This window comes from Oryctolagus cuniculus, chromosome 12 (assembly GCF_964237555.1).
Source record: "Oryctolagus cuniculus chromosome 12, mOryCun1.1, whole genome shotgun sequence".
In the NCBI taxonomy this organism is placed as follows: domain Eukaryota; kingdom Metazoa; phylum Chordata; class Mammalia; order Lagomorpha; family Leporidae; genus Oryctolagus; species Oryctolagus cuniculus.
Window position 1 is genome coordinate 94557274 of NC_091443.1, and position 18880 is coordinate 94576153.

Genomic DNA, 18880 nt, shown 5'->3' on the forward strand with positions numbered 1-18880 from the left:
AAGACCCAAAGCAATAAAATTAGAGATGAAAAGGGAAACATAACAACAGACACCACAGAAATAAAAAGAATCATCAGAAATTACTACAAGGACTTGTATGCCAGCAAACAGGGAAACCTATCAGAAATGGATAGATTCCTGGACACATGCAATCTACCAAAATTGAACCATGAAGACATCGAAAACCTAAATAGACCCATAACTGAAACAGAAATTGAAACAGTAATAAAGGCCCTCCCAACAAAGAAAAGCCCAGGACCAGACGGATTCACTGCTGAATTCTACCAGACATTTAAAGAAGAACTAACTCCAATTCTTCTCAAACTATTCAGAACAATCGAAAAAGAGGGAATCCTCCCAAATTCTTTCTATGAAGCCAGCATCACCTTAATCCCTAAGCCAGAGAAAGATGCAGCACTGAAAGAAAATTATAGACCAATATCCCTGATGAACATAGATGCAAAAATGCTCAATAAAATTCTCGCCAATAGAATACAACAACACATCAGGAAAATCATCCACCCAGACCAAGTGGGATTAATCCCTGGTATGCAGGGATGGTTCAACATTCGCAAAACAATCAATGTGATACACCACATTAACAGACTGCAAAAGAAAAACCATATGATTATCTCAATTGATGCAGAGAAAGCATTCGATAAAATTCAAAACCCTTTCATGATGAAAACTCTAAGCAAATTGGGTATAGAAGGAACATTCCTCAATATAATCAAAGCAATTTATAAAAAAAACCACGACCAGCATCCTATTGAATGGGGAAAAGTTGGAAGCATTTCCACTGAGATCTTACACCAGGCAGGGATGTCCACTCTCACCACTGCTATTTAACATTGTTCTGGAAGTTTTAGTCAGAGCCATCAGACAAGAAAAAGAAATTAAAGGAATACAATTTGAGAAGGAAGAAGTCAAACTATCCCTCTTTGCAGACGATATGATTCTTTACTTAGAGAATCCAAAGAACTCTACTAAGAGACTATTGGAACTCATAGAGGAGTTTGGCAAAGTGGCAGGATATAAAATCAATGCACAAAAATCAACAGCCTTTGTATACACAAGCAATGCCATGGCTGAGGAAGAACTTCTAAGATCAATCCCATTCACAATAGCTACAAAAACAATCAAATACCTTGGAATAAACTTAACCAAGGACGTTAAAGAACTCTACGATGAGAATTACAAAATCTTAAAGAAAGAAATAGACGAGGATACCAAAAAATGGAAAAATGTTCCATGCTCATGGATTGGACGAATCAATATCATTAAAATGTCCATTCTCCCAAAAGCAATTTATACATTCAATGCAATTCCAATCAGGATACCAAGACATTCTTCTCAGATCTGGAAAAAATGATGCTGAAATTCATATGGAGGCACAAGAGACCTCAAATAGCTAAAGCAATCTTCTCCAACAAAAACAAAGCCGGAGGCACCACAGTACCAGATTTCAGGACATACTACAGGGCAGTTGTAATCAAAACAGCATGATACTGGTACATAAACAGATGGATAGACCAATGGAACAGAATAGAAACACCAGAAATCAACCCAAACATCTACAGCCAACTTAAATTTGATCAAGGATCTAAAACCAATCCCTGGAGCAAGGACAGTCTATTCAATAAATGGTGCTGGGAAAATTGGATTTCCACGTGCAGAAGCATGAAGCAAGAGCCCTACCTTACACCTTACACAAAAATCCACTCTACGTGGATTAAAGACCTAAATCTACGACCTGACACCATCAAGTTATTAGAGAACATTGGAGAAACCCTTCAAGATATTGGCACAGGCAAAGAATTTCTGGAAAAGACCCGGGAGGCACAGGCAGTCAAAGCCAAAATCAACTATTGGGATTGCATCAAATTGAGAAGTTTCTGTACTGCAAAAGAAACAGTCAGGAGAGTGAAGAGACAACCGACAGAATGGGAAAAAATATTTGCAAACTATGCAACAGATAAAGGGTTAATAACCAGAATCTACAAAGAGATCAAGAAACTCCACAAAAACAAAACCAACAACCCACTTAAGAGATGGGCCAAGGACCTCAATAGACATTTTTCAAAAGAGGAAATCCAAATGGCCAACAGGCACATGAAAAAATGTTCAAGGTCACTAGCAATCAGGGAAATGCAAATCAAAACCACAATGAGGTTTCACCTCACCCCAGTTAGAATGGCTCACATACAGAAATCTACCAACAACAGATGCTCACGAGGATGTGGGGAAAAAGGGACACTAACGCACCGTTGGTGGGAATGCAAACTGGTTAAGCCACTATGGAAGTCAGTCTGGAGATTCCTCAGAAACCTGAATATAATCCTACTGTTCGACCCAGCCATCCCACTCCTTGGAATTTACCCAAAGGAATTTAAATTGTCAAACAAAAAAGCGGTCTGCACCCTAATGTTTATTGCAGCACAATTCACAATAGCCAAGACCTGGAACCAACCTAAATGCCCATCAACGGTAGACTGGATAAAGAAATTATGGGATATGTACTCTTTAGAATACTATACCGCAGTAAGAAACAATGAAATCCAGTCATTTGCAACAAATGGAGGAATCTGGAACACATCATGCTGAGTGAAATAAGCCATTTCCAAAGGGACAAATATCGTATGTTCTCCCTGATCGGTGACAACTGACTGAACACCAAAAAGGAAACCTCCTGAAGTGAAACGGACACTATGAGAAATGGTGACTTGATCAGCATAGCCCTGACTGTTAATGAACAACTTAATACATTATCCCTCTTAGTAATTTTTTTGTCTGTTCTACTTAATATGACTGGTTTAATTCTGTAATTAATACACAGTTATTCTTAAGTGTTGAAATTTAACTGAAATGTGATCCCTGTTAAACATAAGAGTGGGAATAAGAGAGGGAAGAGATGTACAATTTGGGACATGCTCAAGCTGACTTGCCCCAAATGGTAGAGTAGTCCATAAGCTGTACTTTGGATATCTATATTCATTAAATATGAGTTAAAAAAAGAAAAGAAATAGGATCTAGAGAATCTTGCCTTTGAATGAGAAATTCAAGAACCAACCATGCTGAGAACAAATCGGGCTCTGTAAGCTAGGCACATGATGTGCCTCAGCTCCAGGCTCCCATCAGAGGCACTTTTTTCCCAAACCACTTTTTTCCCCAACCTAATCCTGAAAAAAATAACAGCACAACAACTTTCTCTGTGCCATCTGTAACAGCGTTCCTCACTCCTAGGTCAGGGAAGAAAAGTCGATGCACAACCTCCCTGCATGACCACTATGCAGCTCGCATATCTGTCTTCCAGGGCGAAGGAGTCAGGAGGTAACAAAACTTGGTCAGGACTAATCACTGGGCATCTCACACAGCAGGGTGCCCAGGCCCTCTGTGCTGCAGGGGAGAGGGGCAGAAGGAGGCACCCACAGTGTAGGAGCCCCAGAGCTGTGAGGAATGGCACTGCCACAAAGGCACACTTGGGACGTGACTCTGGAACCCAGCTCCCACTGGCAGCACTGTCCTCCTTGGCCTTGTGCTGGCCCCAGAGCCTTCCCAAGGCAGGAACGATGTTTCTGTCTGTTTGCTATCAGCTCCTAGCCTAAGAAAGGACTTTGAAGACCAATCCCATTCACATAGCTACAAGGAAGACCTTTCTCTCTCTCTCTCTCTCTCTCTCTGGCACTGTCCGCACTGCCTGTCAAAAAGAAAAAAAGAAAAGAAGAAATGCTCAGGATCACTAGCCGTCAGGGAAATACAAATCAATACTACAATGGCCTTGTGAATGTGGGGAAAAAGCACCCTAATCCACTGTTGGTGGGAATGTAAACTGGTATTGCCACTACGGAAGATAGCATGGAGATACCTCAGAAATCTGAATACAGACATAGCATATGACACAGCCATTCCACCCCTGGGAATATACCTAAGGGAAGTGAAATCAGCATATGAAAAAAGAGTTATCACTGCCCTCCCCCGTATTTACTACAGCTCAAATCACAGCAGCAAAAATATGCAATCAGCCTAAATATCTATCACCTTAAGACTGAATAAAGACATTATGGGCTATGTACATATACAGACTGCATACGTATACAGACTGCATAGCCTGGCTATTGTGCACCCTACTGCAATAAGCATAGGCCTGTGAAAACTTCCCTGTCTATAATTATTTCTTTTTTTTAAAGCTACAGTACCAAACCTTTTGAGGTTTAACAGCTATTTTTTTTCACAGGCAGAGTTGGACAGTGACAGAGAGAAAGGTTTTCCTTCCGTTGGTTCACTCCCCCCCCCCAAATTGCCCTATGGCTGATGCACTGCACCGATCTGAAGCCAGGAGCCCGGTGCTTTCTCCTGGTCTCCCATGTGTGTGCAGGGCCCAAGTACTTGGACCATCCTCCACAGCACTCCCGGGCCACAGCAGAGAGCTGGACTGGAAGACGAGCAACCGGGAGAGAATCAGGTGCCCCGACCGGGACTAGAACCCGGTGTGCCGGTGCCGCAGGCAGAGGATTAGCCTGGTGAGCCACAGCGCCTGCCAAAATACAGTTCTTGAAAACTCAGTGAAACTGACAAAACGTTTATCCACAGGAAACAGGGGGAAAAAAGAGACCAGACTCCAGTGACTTAACAACAGAAATGACAGCGAGGACATTACTACCAACCTTACCAAAATAATAATCAAAAAGCACTACGGAAAATCCACAGAGCCCTACCATCACACCAAATGCGAGGAACCTGAAACTGTCCTCCTAGACCAGGAAACAGACCAGCATTTTCGCCCTTGTTCCTCCAGTCCACAGTCTCAGAGGTCTAGAGCAGGGCGGCTGGGCCATCACAAAGCAAACACACGGGAACGCGGGGCCATTCCGGGAGGAGACAGAGCCACCTCTGCTCTCGCACAGCTGCTCGCACAGCACGACCGCGACTCCACTCGCACCATCGGGACCCAGTGGGAAACCGCAACAGCCGCGCGTCACTCACCTCCAAGGGTGCCCAGTCTGCTGGCGGGACAGAGGCCTGCCAAGGCCGCTGCTTCCGGAAGGGGCTGAAGAAGAGAAACGCGCCTGGGAAACAGCGCGGCAGCCTCTCCTGATCCCGGCCTGGCCCTGGGGCCGCTGGGTCTCCCTCAGGCTCGGCCAGCAGCATCGCAGACAGCTACTCAAGGCTCGTGCAGGCTCTCGGCAGGAGCGGACACGGCGCTGACTCCCACCTGAGCACCACTGGGCTGTAGGCGCCAGGCGTGAGGGTGCACTTCCGGGTCACAGCGCCAGGCGCAGGCGCACTCCCCACTGGCTGTCACCATGGCGACACAGGATGCTTCTGCACACTGCCCCATCCAGCCTCCGAAGTTCCAGGACTGCTTCCAGTCTTGCCTCTCCAGGGTTCTCTGGGAGAACCCAGGCCATCAGCGTCTGCATCCCTGAGTCACAGCCTGGATAGTGTCTGTTTCATTTGACAGGTTTTCTTTTAGATGCTCAGTTAGTTGTCACAGATCAGGGGGAATATATGATATTTATCACTTGGGGACTGGCTTATTTCACTCACCATATTGTTTTCCAGATTCCTCCTTTTGTAGCAAATGACTGGATTTCATTTTTTTTTTACTGCTATATACTATTCTTTAGAGTACATATCCCATAATATCTTTATCCAGTCTTCTGCTGATGGGCATTTGGGTTGGTTCCAGGTCTTAGCTATTGTGAATTGAGCTGCAATAAACATTGAGGTGCAGACAGCTCTTTTATTTGCCAATTTAAATTCCTTTGGGTAAATTTCAAGGAGTGAGATGGCTGGGTCTTATATTATGGCTATATTCAGGTTGGTGAGGAATCCCCAAACTGATTTCCATAGTGGCTTTACCAGTTTGCATTCCCACAAACAGTGGGTTAGTGTCCCTTTTGCCCCACATCCTTGCGAGCATCTGTTGTTGGTAGATTTCTGTATGTGAGCCATTCTAACTGGGGTGAGGTGAAACCTCATTGTGGCTTTGACTTGCATTTCCCTGATTGCTAGAGATCCTGAACATTTTTTCATGTGCCTGTTGGCCATTTGGATTTCCTCTTTTGAAAAATGTCTATTGAGGTGCTTGGCCCATCACTTAAGTGGGTTGTTTGTTTTGTTGTTGTGGAGTTTCTTGACCTCTTTGTAGATTCTGGTTATTAATTCTTTATCAGTTGCATAATTTGCAAAAATTTTCTCCCATTCTGTCAGTTGCCTCTTCAGTTTCCTGACTGTTTCTTTTGCAGTACAGGAACTTCTCAGTTTGATATAATCCCTATTATTATTATTATTCTGACTTCTAATAGCTATTTTTTCTTGTGTATGGACTGTTCCTTATATATTTTCTCATTTTAAATTTATTTATTTGTTTATTCATTCGTTTATTTATTCTGTCAAAAACAACACATTTGACATAGTATCACTTATGATACAATAAAAAGCAAATTGGAGTATTATGATTAGAAAAATACAGTAAACACAATTTTTATCTCTATGTTTGGGTAAAGGGAAATTTAATCCTTTTGTTGAACATGATTTTAATTTTCTCCAAATTTCCATGGAATTTTATTTTTAAAATCATTCAGAATGCTGAAGCAATGTGCCTGGTTTTGGGTGGCACAAACCTGAAAATTGAGATTCTCTTTTTGCAAAGCTCTGTGTAAGAACTGTGTACAGCCTCTTTGTTTTGCAATTTTTTCATGTATTACATTTCATTTTGGTTTATAAACTTTATTATGTTACATTTTGGCTTCATGTTGGATAATGGAATTCAGGTACTTAGATAAATTATATTTATATGTATATAATTTATCTAAGTACCTGAATATATATATTAATTATTATATGTATAATATATAATACACATTCATATTATTTATCTAATTACCTGGATACATATATATATATATATATATATATATATATATATCAGGGCTCACACATTTTTTCATTCTGGAATCCTTATTTGTTTTATTGTTTTGGCTTACCACAGCTGTATTTTCCTTTGTTTTTGAGCTGTTCACCAAAATTTTGCTTGTTTCAAATTTAATTATTTGTTTATTCATTTGTTTATTTAGTCTTTTAAAAACAAAACCACATTTGACATAGTATCACTGATGATACAAGAAACACATTAAATTGGAGTTTTATGATTAGTAAACTACAGGGAACACCTACCCTTATGATTTATGTGTCTGGGAAAAGTGAAGAAGAGAAGGATTTTAAGTTTCTCCAAAATGAATTTGACTACAATTTTTTTGTTTAAATCATTTGAAATGCTGAAGCCCCTTGGCCAGTATTGAGAGGCAGAAACCAGAAAATCAGTTCTCCTGTTACTAAGCTCTATATCAGATCTGGCTACAGCCTCTTTGTTTGTTTTGCATTTTAATGCATTACATTTCATTTTGGCTTATAAATATTTTTTTGAGAGGCAGAGTGGACAGTGAGAGAGAGAGACAGAGAGAAAGGTCTTCCTTTGCCGTTGGTTCACCCTCCAATGGCTGCCGCGGCCAGCGCGCTGCGGCCGGTGCACCGCGCTGATCCGATGGCAGGAGCCAGGAGCCAGGTGCTTTTCCTGGTCTCCCATGGGGTGCAGGGCCCAAGCACCTGGGCCATCCTCCACTGCACTCCCTGGCCACAGCAGAGGGCTGGCCTGTAAGAGGGGCAACCGGGACAGAATCCGGCGCCCTGACCGGGACTAGAACCCGGTGTGCCGGCGCCACTAGGCGGAGGATTAGCCTAGTGAGCCGCGGTGCTGGCCTTGGCTTATAAATATTAATATGTTACATTTTGACTTCATTCTACATAATGGGATCCTGGTAATTGTAAAAATGGTCTTCTTTAATCAGGGCACTGGCATTTAACCTTCTGGAATCATACGTTTGTTTTATTGTTTTGGCTTCCAGCAGCCAGCTGTTTATGGGCTGTTACACACTTTTTTTGTGTGGCACAAAGGAGAAAAATCTGGTTCTCTCATTGCAAAACTCTATATCAGATCTGGATACAGCCTCTTTGTTTATTTGCCTTTTTAAGTATTTTTAATGCATTATATTTCATTTTAGTTTATATATTTTATTATGTTACTTTTTGACTTCATGCCAGATTAAAGAATTTTGGTAATTGAATTAATTTTCTTTTTTTAATCAGGTCTCAGGCATTTCACCTTCTGCAATCCTACTTTCGTTTTCTTATTTTCCCTTACAGCAGCCAACTTTTCCTTTGTTAATGGGCTATTGCCCCTTTTATTCCTTGTTTTCAATCTATTCATTTGTTTATATATTTATTCTGTCATAAACAACAATAAAATTGACATTGTATCACTTATGATACAATAAAACACAACAAATTGGAGTTTTATGATTAGAAAACTTTTGGGAACACCTACCCTTATGATGTATGCGTCCGGGTCAATTAAAATTTAACTGTATTGTGCAAGAGAAGGATTTTAATTTCTCCAAAATGAATCTTACTGCGATTTTCTTGTTAAATCATTTGGAATCCTAAAACAACTCGTCTGGGTTTTGGTTGCACAAACAAGAAAAATCTGGTTCTCTTGTTGCTAACTTCCATATCAGACCTGGCTGCAGACTGTTGGTTTATTTGGTATTTCATTTCATTTGGGCTTATAAATTTTATTATTTTACATTTTGGCTTCAGGCCGCATAATGGAATTCTGGTAATTATGCAAATACCCTTTCTTTTTATCAGGGCACTGGCATTTTACCTTCTGGAATTCTAGATTTTCTTTTATTGTTTTGGCTTCAACTAGTCAATATTTTCTTTGTTTATGGACTGTTCACCACATTATTTTGATTTTAAATTTATTTGTTTATTCATTGGATTAATTATTTATTCTGTCCTAAATAAAAGCACATTTGACATAATATCCAATATGATACCTAAAACAGCAAATTGGAGATTTGTGATTAGAAAACTACCCTTATGATCTATCTTATGGGAAAAATGAAATTTAAGTGGGAGAGAAGAATTTTAAATGTCTCTAAAACAAGTTTAACTGCAGTTTTCTTATTAAAATCATTTGGAATTCAAAATCAGCAATCTTGGCCTGTTTTGGGTGCCACAGACTAGAAAAAGCTGGTTCTCTTGTTACAGAGCTCCATATCAGTTCTGGCTATAGCCTCTTTGTCTGTGGTGGGGTGTTTTTGGTATTTTTTCATGTATTGCATTGCATTTTGGTTTATAAATTTTATTACGTTACATTTTGTCATCATGCCAGATAATGGATTTAAGTAAATGAATATGCTCCTCTTTAATCAGTGTGTAGGTTTTTTACCTTCTGGAATTCTAAGTTTGTTTTATTGCTTTGGCTTCCAGCTGCTGCCTTTTTCTTTGTTTATTTGTGTATTCTGTCAGAAAAACACACTTGACATAGTATCCCTATTGTACAAAAAACCCAAGAAATTAGAGTTTTATGATTAGAAAACTACAAGGAACACCTACCCTTATGATCAATGTGTCTGGAAAAGTGAAATTTAAGCCTTTTGTAGTAGAGAGGAATTTTAAGTCTCACAAACCAAGTTTGACTGTGATTTCCTTGTTAAAATAATTCAGAATTATAAAGCAACTTGATCTGTTCTGGGTACAACAAACCAGAAAAAATCCAGTTCTTTTTGCAAAGCTCCATATCAGATCTGGGAACAAAATCTTTGTTTCTTAGTATTTTTGGAATTTTATTCATCAATTCCATTTCCTTTTGGTTTATATTTTAACTATGTTACATTTTGCCTTCATGCCGATAATACAATTCAGGTAATTGGATTGATTTTCTTTTTTAATCAGGGTTCAAGCATTTTAATTCTTCAATTCCAGGTATTTTTTTTGGCTTCCAGCAGCTGCATATTTCTTTGTTTATGGACTATTCCCAAATTTTTCCTTGTCTTAAATTTATTTGTATGCTTATTTATTTATTCTATGAAAAACAATACATTAGAAATAGTATCACTGTCGATACAAAGAAACACAACAAATTGTCATTTTATGATTAGAAAACTACAGGAAACACCTACTCTTATGATCTATTTGTTTGGAAAAATTGAAATTTAAGCCCTCTGTAGAAGAGAAGGTTTTATGTTTCTCTAAATTGAGATTAACTGAGGTTTTCTTCCCAAACTCATTCAGAATGCTCAAGCAATTTTCCCAGATTTGGGTGGCACAAACAAAAAAAAATACAGTTCTCTTGTTGATCACCTCCATATCAGAGCTGTCTAGAGCCTCTCTTTGTTTGTTTTTTTTTGTTTGTTTTTGACAGAATAAATAAATGAACAAATGAATAAACAAATAAATTTAAAAACAGAAAAAATCTGGAGAACAGCCCATAAACAAAGGAAAATATTCTGCTGGTAGCCAAAACAATAAAACAAACCTAGAATTCCTGATTAAAACAACATCATTAACCCAGTACCTGAATTCCATCATCCAGCATGAAGCGTAAGGTAACATAATAAAATTTATAAACCAAAATGAAATATAGCACATGAAAAAATGTAAAACAAACAAACCAAGATCAGTATCCAGATCTGATATGGAAATTTGAAACAAGAGAACTGGATTTCGCTGAGGTTTTTTTTGAATTTTAATTTAGAATGTATTTGAGAAACACAGAGACATACCACCACCACCCCTCCCACCTGCTGGTCCACGCCCCCAAATGCCCACAAAGGCCGCCCAATCCTCAGAGGGTGGGGCAGAGCCGTCTACTCTAGCCACCCTATGCCCGGAGGGTCTGTTCCAGCTACACCTGACCCCGCCTCCACCCTCCCCCACCCAGGCAGGTGCTCCGTGACCACAACTGCCTGCAGAAGCTGCTGCAGCACCTGACCTCACACAGCCTGACCATTGTGAGCGACGCATGCTGCATGTTCTGGAACCTGTCAGCCTGCAGCACGTGAGACCAGGAGCTGCTGTGGGACCTGGGTGCCGTGGGCATGCTGCGCAACCTGGTGCACTCCGGGCACAAAATGATCGCCATGGGCAATGCCGCTGCCCTGAACAACCTGCTGGCCTACCAGCCCGCCAGGCACCAGGCAGCCGCCACGGCCATGTCCCCCGGCACCTGCGTGCCCAGCCTCTGTGTGTGCAAGCAGCGGGCACTAGAGGCAGAGCTTGACACCCGGCACCTGGTGCAGGCGCTCGGCCACCTGGAGAAGCAGGCCCTGGCCGAGGCGGAGGCCGAGGTTGCAGCCGCCGCCAAGAAGCCACTGCTGCCCCTGTGGCACCTGGATGGGCTGGCGTGGTACTACGCCTCCGACTGGGGCTGCTTCGATGACGACCACGACGCGCCCTCCCTGGCCGCCACCACTGCGGAGCCCGCCAGCCCAGCCGTGCTCTCCCTCTTCCTGGGCAGCCCCTTCCTGCAGGGCCAGGCACTGGCCGCACCCCACCAGCCCGCCGCAGTCTGGAGCCCGAGAAGGAAGAGGGCGGCAAGGCTGTTGTGGCGGCCAAGGCCCAAACCAAGCTGGTGCTGGCGGTCCACAGATCGACCATCTAATGGAGGACATCTCGGCCTTGCACACCTCGTCTGACTACAGCTTCAGCCTCAGCTCCGAGGATCCCGGGCAGTTGTGGGGTGGGGTGGGGTGGGGTGGGGAGGGCAGGCGCATCCCCTGCTGCTCAAGGCAGCTCATGCCAGCCTGTCCGACGACAGCCTCAACAGCAGCAGCAGCAGTGACGGCTACTGCCCGCGGGAGCACATGAGGACCTGCCCGCTTGCCGCGCTGCCCAAGCACTGCAAGGAGCTCCTGGGCAGGCAGCCGTGGCCCGCTCGGCTCGACCGTGGGCCCACCCGGGACGCCGCCGGCGCCAACGCCCGCGTGCGCACCATCAAGCTGTCGCCCACCTATCAGAAAGTGCCTCTGCTGGAGGCCGCGGGCAGGGCAGGCACCAGGAATCCTGGCGGCCCCCAGGTGGCCCCCAGGGCCTGGAAGCAGCACTGGCTGCTGTCTGAGGGCCTGAGCAGGTGCCCGAGAAGCTGGGAGCCGGCTGGCCGGCCACGGCCAACAGGCCGCTGCAGAGGCTGGTGGCGCAGGAGGGGCCCCTCTTGCTGACCCGCTGCAGCTCGCTGTCCTTGGCCGGACGCCTCACCCCCAGCGAGGCCAGAGACCTGGACAGCGACTCCTCCCTCGAGGGCCTGTGTCGCTCCCCGTTTTCGTGGAGGAGCGACACTGAACCCTGCACTGTTCTTTCGTCTGCTCGGCCCTCCCCGGGTTTGCTGCTGGTTCTTCCCGGGTTGGCTACTGTCCCTTCCACCTCCGTGGAAGGGTGGTTCCCCCTGGCCACTTTCCCCACTTCCGCAGGGGAGCGGCACACTGCCGGCCGGCTCTCTTGGGGGCTGCACAGGTGTTCCCCTTAGATGTTCCCCTTAGATGTTCCTGGTGCATGCCGTCTCTCTCCTCCTTTATAGTCCTCCTCCGCCAATCCCAACTCGGCTGCCCACACGCCGAGTACGCTGCTCTCCTCCAATCAGGAGCAAGTCCTACAGTTTATTGGCTGAACTGGAGGCAGCTGTGTAGAAGCTGTTTTCTCCTCTCCCAGCGCCATATTGTGGGAGAGCAGATGCATAGAATAAGTCTTAATTCCAGTAACTCAGTCCAGTCCGGGTTGCTCCCAGTTGCTCCCCACAGGCCTGGAGGAGGCCAGCCCCAAAGAGGCGGAGTTCGACCGGGCATAACGTGGGCCAGGGGCTGCCTCCCTACCCATGGCCATCCAGGCCCGCTGGCGGGGCTGTGGCTGGGGCCTGGGCATGGAGGACGCCATGCTGTCCAGCTCGTCGGAGAACTGTGTGCAGGAGACGCCGCAGGTACTGAGCCACTGCAGCTCCGTGAGCTCCCTGGGCAGCTTCAAGAGATCCCAGCCATCGCCAGTTCCACCCCCAGTGACCCCTGAGGCGGACTGGGCAGCAGCATGGTGAGCCCCAGGGAGCTGCCCAATAGCCTTGGGCAGACCATGTCGCCCAGCAACAGTAAGACGCCGCCGGCCACGCAGCCCGGCCAGCCCAAGGGCAGCCAGGTCAGCCTGCAGTGGGAGAGCTACGGGAAGTGCTTCCTGGACATCCCCAACTGCCGGCAGCCCTGCCGCCTGCCTTCTGAGCTGGACGCCTGCAGCATCCGCTTCACCGTGAAGAAGCTGGACGAGAACTTCTGCGCCTCCAGACGCAGTGCGCTGGCCCTGCACGAGCACTACGTGCAGCAGGACCTGGAGCTGGGGCTGCTGCTGCCCACCTGCCCCAACCTCCACGCCAGCCACCGTCAGTGAGAAGAGGCCGCTGGACGCCAGGAGGGGCCGGCACCCGCGGGCTCCCGCACCCGCATGGCCGCGGACCAGGAGCTGGAGCTGCTGCATGAGTGCCTGAGGGCGGCCGTGCCTGTACAGCTCTGCACGGTGGCCTTGGCACTGGTGCCCAGCCACCGGGCACTGCCCATCCCTGTCTACATGCTGGTGCCCACCCGGGCCCAGGAGGAAGACTCGTGCACCAACTCGGCCGAGGGCACTCCGGTCAGCTTCTCCAGCGCCACCTCCCTCAGCGAGGAGACCCTGCAAGGGCCCACCAGGGAGCAGCCCTGAGGCTGGCTGGACAGGCGGGAGCCCCCCGGCCTCGCGGCCCCAGCCAGCCAGATCTCCAGAAACCGGCTCAAAGCCGGGGGCGGTGGCTGGAGCCCGGAGCAGAGCCGGGGCACAGTCAGGAGCTGGACCGGGCTGGAGCTGCCCCTGGGCCAGCCCGCAAGTGCCCACTTGGACCAGGCTGGGGTGGAGGGGGGAGGCAGTCCCTGTGCCTCAGGACGTCCACCAAGGAGGCCGTGTACTGCTTCTAGGACTCTGAGGAGGCGCCCTCCTCTGCCGGGCCGCACCTGCGGTGACTGTCCACGATCCCGCGGGCCCTGAGGCGGGGCGGGAAGGAGGCCCGGGCCCCAGCCAAGGCGGCCTCTCAGGCCCAGCCGCCCCCCCACCCCAGCCCAGCCCCGGCTGATCGCCAAGGAGACCCCCACCTTGCTATTCTCTGAGCTCTTCGGCCAGCTCGCTCAGCGAGCCTGAGCCCTGTGAGCAGCCGGCCAGGCCAGCCACCTGGGAGTCCCAGAGCCTACTGTCCCCCAGGCCCCGCGCCAGGGAGGTAGGGATGACAGCTCCCCCAGCCCGTGCTCAGAGTAGGAGCTCCTGCGCTGCTGCATCGGCTTAGCCCTGCCCAGGTGCCGCAAGGCCCAGGCTCTGGGCAGGACCAGTGACCAGCAGAGGCACCCCAGGACTGCCTCGAGGAGGCGGCCGGCTCAGACCAGGCCTTGGACCTGGACAGCGTCCAGTGGTGCACCATCCAGGAGGGCGGCAGCTCCATCATCATGTGGCTGCACCAGGCGGCCTTCTCCGAGTCTGACTCACTCCTGTCCCTGGGGTCTGCTCTATCCACGGGCCCCTCCCTGCAGCTCTCCATGTGCAGGAACAGGTGCCAGCCCAGGGCCGGGCCGGGGAGGGCAGTGCCTGGCGGCCAGGATTTCTCTGGTTTTTGCATCCAAAATTAGCCAAGATGCTTTACCATTCTGAATAATTTTAACCAGAAAACCAGTTAAACTCGTTTTGGAGACACTAAAATCCTTCTCTTCTAGAAAAGTCTTTTAAATTTCACTTTTCCCAGACACATAGAGCATAGGGTAGCTGTTCCTTATAGTTTTAGAATGATAAAAATCCAAATTATTCTGTTCTTTTGTATTAAGGGATACTATGTCTAATGTGTCTTTGTTTTTGATAGAATAAATAAGCAAATGAATAAACAAACAAGTAAATTTACAAACCAGAAAAACGTGTGAATAGCCCATAAACAAAGGAAAAAAATGGCTGATGGAAGACAAAACAATAAAACTAACCCAGAATTCCAGAAGGTAGAATTCATGTGTCCTGATTCAAATGACCAGTTAATCAAATTACCAGGATTCCATTATCCAACATGAAGCCAAAATATAACATAACAAAATTATAAACCAAAATGAAATGTAATACATAAAATGTATACCAAAAAAAAAAAACCCAAAGAGGTTGTCATTGATCTGATATGGAGGTTATGACCAAGAGAAGTAATTATTCTGGTTTGTGCCACTGAAAACCAACCAAGTTGATTTACTATTCCAAAGCATTTTATCAAAAAAAAAAAAAACACAGTCAAACCCATTTTGGAGAAATGTAAAATCCTCCTCTTGTACAAACAGCTTAAATTTCACTTTTCTTAGACATATAAATCATATGGATAGGTGCTTCCTGTATGCTTCTAATCAAAAATTCCCATTTGTTGTGTTTTTTGTATTCTAAGGGATACTATATCATGTGTGTTGTTGTTTTTGAAAGGATAAATAAACAAATCAGTAAACAAATAGATTTAAAACTAGAAAAAATGTGGGTAAGAGCCCGTAAACAAAGGACAAATCATCTGCTGGTAGCCAAAACAATAAAAAACCTAGAATTACAAAAGGTAAAATTCCTATTCCCTGATTGAAAAGACAATTTAACCAATCATAAGGATTCAATAATCCAACAGGAAGCCAACATGTAGCAGAATAAAATAAATCAAAATGAAATGCAATACATGAAATAAATGCAAGACAAAGCAGCTATAGCCAGATTGGATATGGAGGTTAGCAACAATAGCAGTGAACTTCCCTCATTTGTGGCACTGAAATCCACTGATGTTGCTTTAGCATTCTGAATGATTTTAACAAGAAAACCACAGTCAAACATGTTTTGGAGAAATTAAAATACTTCTCTTCTAAAAAAGGCTTAGATTTCATTTTTCCCACACACGTAGAGTATAAGGGTAGATGTTACCTGTAATATTCTAATCATAAAACTACAAATTGTGTTTTTTGTAACATAAGTTTACTATGTCAAATGTGTTGTTGTTTTTGTCAGAATGATAAATAGATAGATAGATAAATAAATAAGAATTAAATAGATTTTTGTTTTTGATTTTTTTTTTTGACAGGCAGAGTGGACAGTGAGAGAGAGAGACAGAGAGAAAGGTCTTCCTTTGCCATTGGTTCACTCTCCAATGGCCGCCCCGGCTGGTGCACTACAGCCAGCGCACCACGGTGATCCAAAGGCAGGAGCCAGGTGCTTCCCCTGGTCTCCCATGGGGTGCAGGCCCAAGCACTTGGGCCATCCTCCACTGCACTCCCGGGCCACAGCAGAGAGCTGGACTGGAAGACGAGCAACCGGGAGAGAATCAGGTGCCCCAACTGGGACTAGAACCCGGTGTGCCGGCGCCACAAGCAGAGGATTAGCCTAGTGAGCCACAGCGCCTGCCAAAATACAGTTCTTGAAAACTCAGTGAAACTGACAAAACGTTTATCCACAGGAAACAGGGGGAAAAAAGAGACCAGACTCCAGTGACTTAACAACAGAAATGACAGCAAGGACATTACTACCAACCTTACCAAAATAATAATCAAAAAGCACTACGGAAAATCCACAGAGCCCTACCATCACACCAAATGCGAGGAACCCGAAACTGTCCTCCTAGACCAGGAAACGGACTAGCATTTTCGCCCTTGTTCCTCCAGTCCACAGTCTCAGAGGTCTAGAGCAGGGCAGCTGGGCCATCAAAAAGCAGACAGGAACACGGGGCCATTCCGGGAGGAGACAGAGCCACCTCTGCTCTCGCACAGCACGACCGCGATGCCACTCGCACCGTCGGGACCCAGGAGCAACAGGCACGCCAGTAGCGAAGAACCCCAGTGGGAAACCGCAACAGCCGCGCGTCACTCACCTCCAAGGGGGTCCGGTCTGCTGGCGGGACAGAGGCCCGCCAAGGCCGCTGCTTCCGGAAGGGGCTGAAGAAGAGATACGCGCCTGGGAAATGGCGCGGCAGCCTCTCCTGATCCCGGCCTGGCCCTGGGGCCGCTGGGTCTCCCTCAGGCTCAGCCAGCAGCATCACAGCTCGTGCAGGCTCTCGGCAGGAGCGGACACGGCGCTGACTCCCACCTGAGCACCACTGGGCTGTAGGCGCCAGGCGTGCGGGTGCACTTCCAGGTCACAGCACCAGGCGCAGGCACCGGCCTCTCTCTCTCTCCTTTCTCTCTCTCTATTTCTTTCTTGACAGGCAGAGTGGACAGTGAGAGAGAGGGAGAGAGAAAGGTCCAGAATTAAATAGATTTAAAACCAGAAAAAATGTAAGGAACAGCCTGTAAACAAAGAAAAAATCGTTTGCTGGAAGCCAAAACAAAAAAACAAACCTAGAATTAAAGAAGGTAAAATATCTGTTTCCTCATTAAAAAATATTAAATCCAATGACCTGAATTCTATTATCTGGAATGAAGGCAAAATGTAACATACTAAAATTTATAACCCAAAATGAAAGAATATATGAAAAATGCAAAAAGAAACAAAGAGGCTGTAGCCAGAGGCTGTAGCTAGATCTGATACAGAGCTTTGCAACAAGCAAACCAGATTTTTCTGGTTTGTGCCACCCAAAACTGGCCCAGTTGCTTTAGCATTCCAAATTATTTTAACAAGTAAACCACAATCATACTTGTTTTGCAGAAACTTAAAATGCTTCCCTTCTACAAAGGCTTAAATTTCACTTTTCTCAGACTCATGGATCATAAGGGTAGTTGTTCCCTGTAGTTTTCAAATCATAAAAAGACAATTTGTTGTGTTTTTGTATCATAAGCAATACAAAAGTCAAATGAGTTGTTTTTTTGACAGAATAAATAAATAAACAAATGAATAAACAAATTTTAAGTTAGAAAAAAGTGCGGAATAGCACATAAACAAAGAAAAATTGGAACTGGAAGGTAAAATTACTATGTACTGATTAAAAAAGGAAAATTAAGCTAAATACATGAATTTTGTTATCTAGCATGAAGCCAAATTGTAACATACTAAAATTTATAAACAAAAATCAAATGTGATTCATGAAAATAATGCAAAGCAAACAAACAAACAAACCAGCAAAGAGGTTGTAGCCAGATCTGGTATGGAGCTATGCAAAAAGAACCAGATGTTTCTGGTTTGTGCCACCTAAAACCTGTCACATTGCTTTAGTATTCCAGATGATTTTAACAAGAAAACTGCAGTCAAACTCATTTTAGAGAAATTTAAATTCCTTCTCAAAATGCTTAAATTTCTCTGTTCTCAGACACAAAGTTCAAAAGAGTAGGTGTTCTATGTAGTTTTCTAATCATGAAACTCCTACTAGTTGTATTTTTGTTGTTTTTGACAGAATAAATGAATAAACAAATAAATATAAACAAGATATAAGGTGGGGAACAGCCCATAAACAAAGGAAAAACATCTGCTGGAGCCAAAACAATAAAACAAACCTAGAATTCCATAAGATAAAATACGTGTGCCCTGATTTAAAAAATTATCTGATTACCCTTATCCTGCATGAAGCCAAAATGTAACATAATAAAATTTATAATCCAAAATGAAATGTAATACCTGAAAAAATACCAAAAAAAAATAAATAAACAAACAGAGGCTGTAGCCAGAACTGATGTGCAGCATAGCAAAAAGAGATTCAGATTTTTCTGCTTTGGGCCACCAAAACCTGGAGAGGCTTCTTTAGCGTTCTGACTGATTTTAATAAGGAAACTGCAGTCAAATTCATTTTGCAGAAATTTAAATCCTTTTCTTCTTCAAAAGCCCTAAATCTCACTTTTCCCAGACACATATCATAAGGGTAGGTGTTCCCTGCACTTTTCAACTCACAAAATCAATATTTATTGAATTTGATTGTATCACAAGAGATACTATGTCAAATGTGTTGTTTTTGACAGAATAAATAATGAATAAACAAATAAATTTAAAACCAGAAAAAATATGGTTAACAGCCTGTAAACAAAGGAAAAGGCAGCTCCTTGAAGTCAAAACCAACAAACAA

The 18880-nt window shown here is 44.9% G+C and overlaps 1 protein-coding gene, 1 long non-coding RNA gene and 1 pseudogene across 2 annotated transcripts in view; 1 reads left to right on the forward strand and 2 right to left on the reverse strand.

Annotated features, from left to right (window-relative positions):
• LOC138844715 (uncharacterized) overlaps positions 1 to 18880 on the reverse strand; it is a 346727-nt gene that overhangs the window by 25557 nt on the left and 302290 nt on the right. The window lies entirely within an intron of this gene.
• LOC138844714 (trafficking protein particle complex subunit 9-like) overlaps positions 1 to 18880 on the reverse strand; it is a 355107-nt gene that overhangs the window by 14030 nt on the left and 322197 nt on the right. The gene's annotated exons all lie outside the window — the stretch shown is intronic.
• LOC127488971 (adenomatous polyposis coli protein 2-like) lies at positions 5304 to 16981 on the forward strand (annotated as a pseudogene).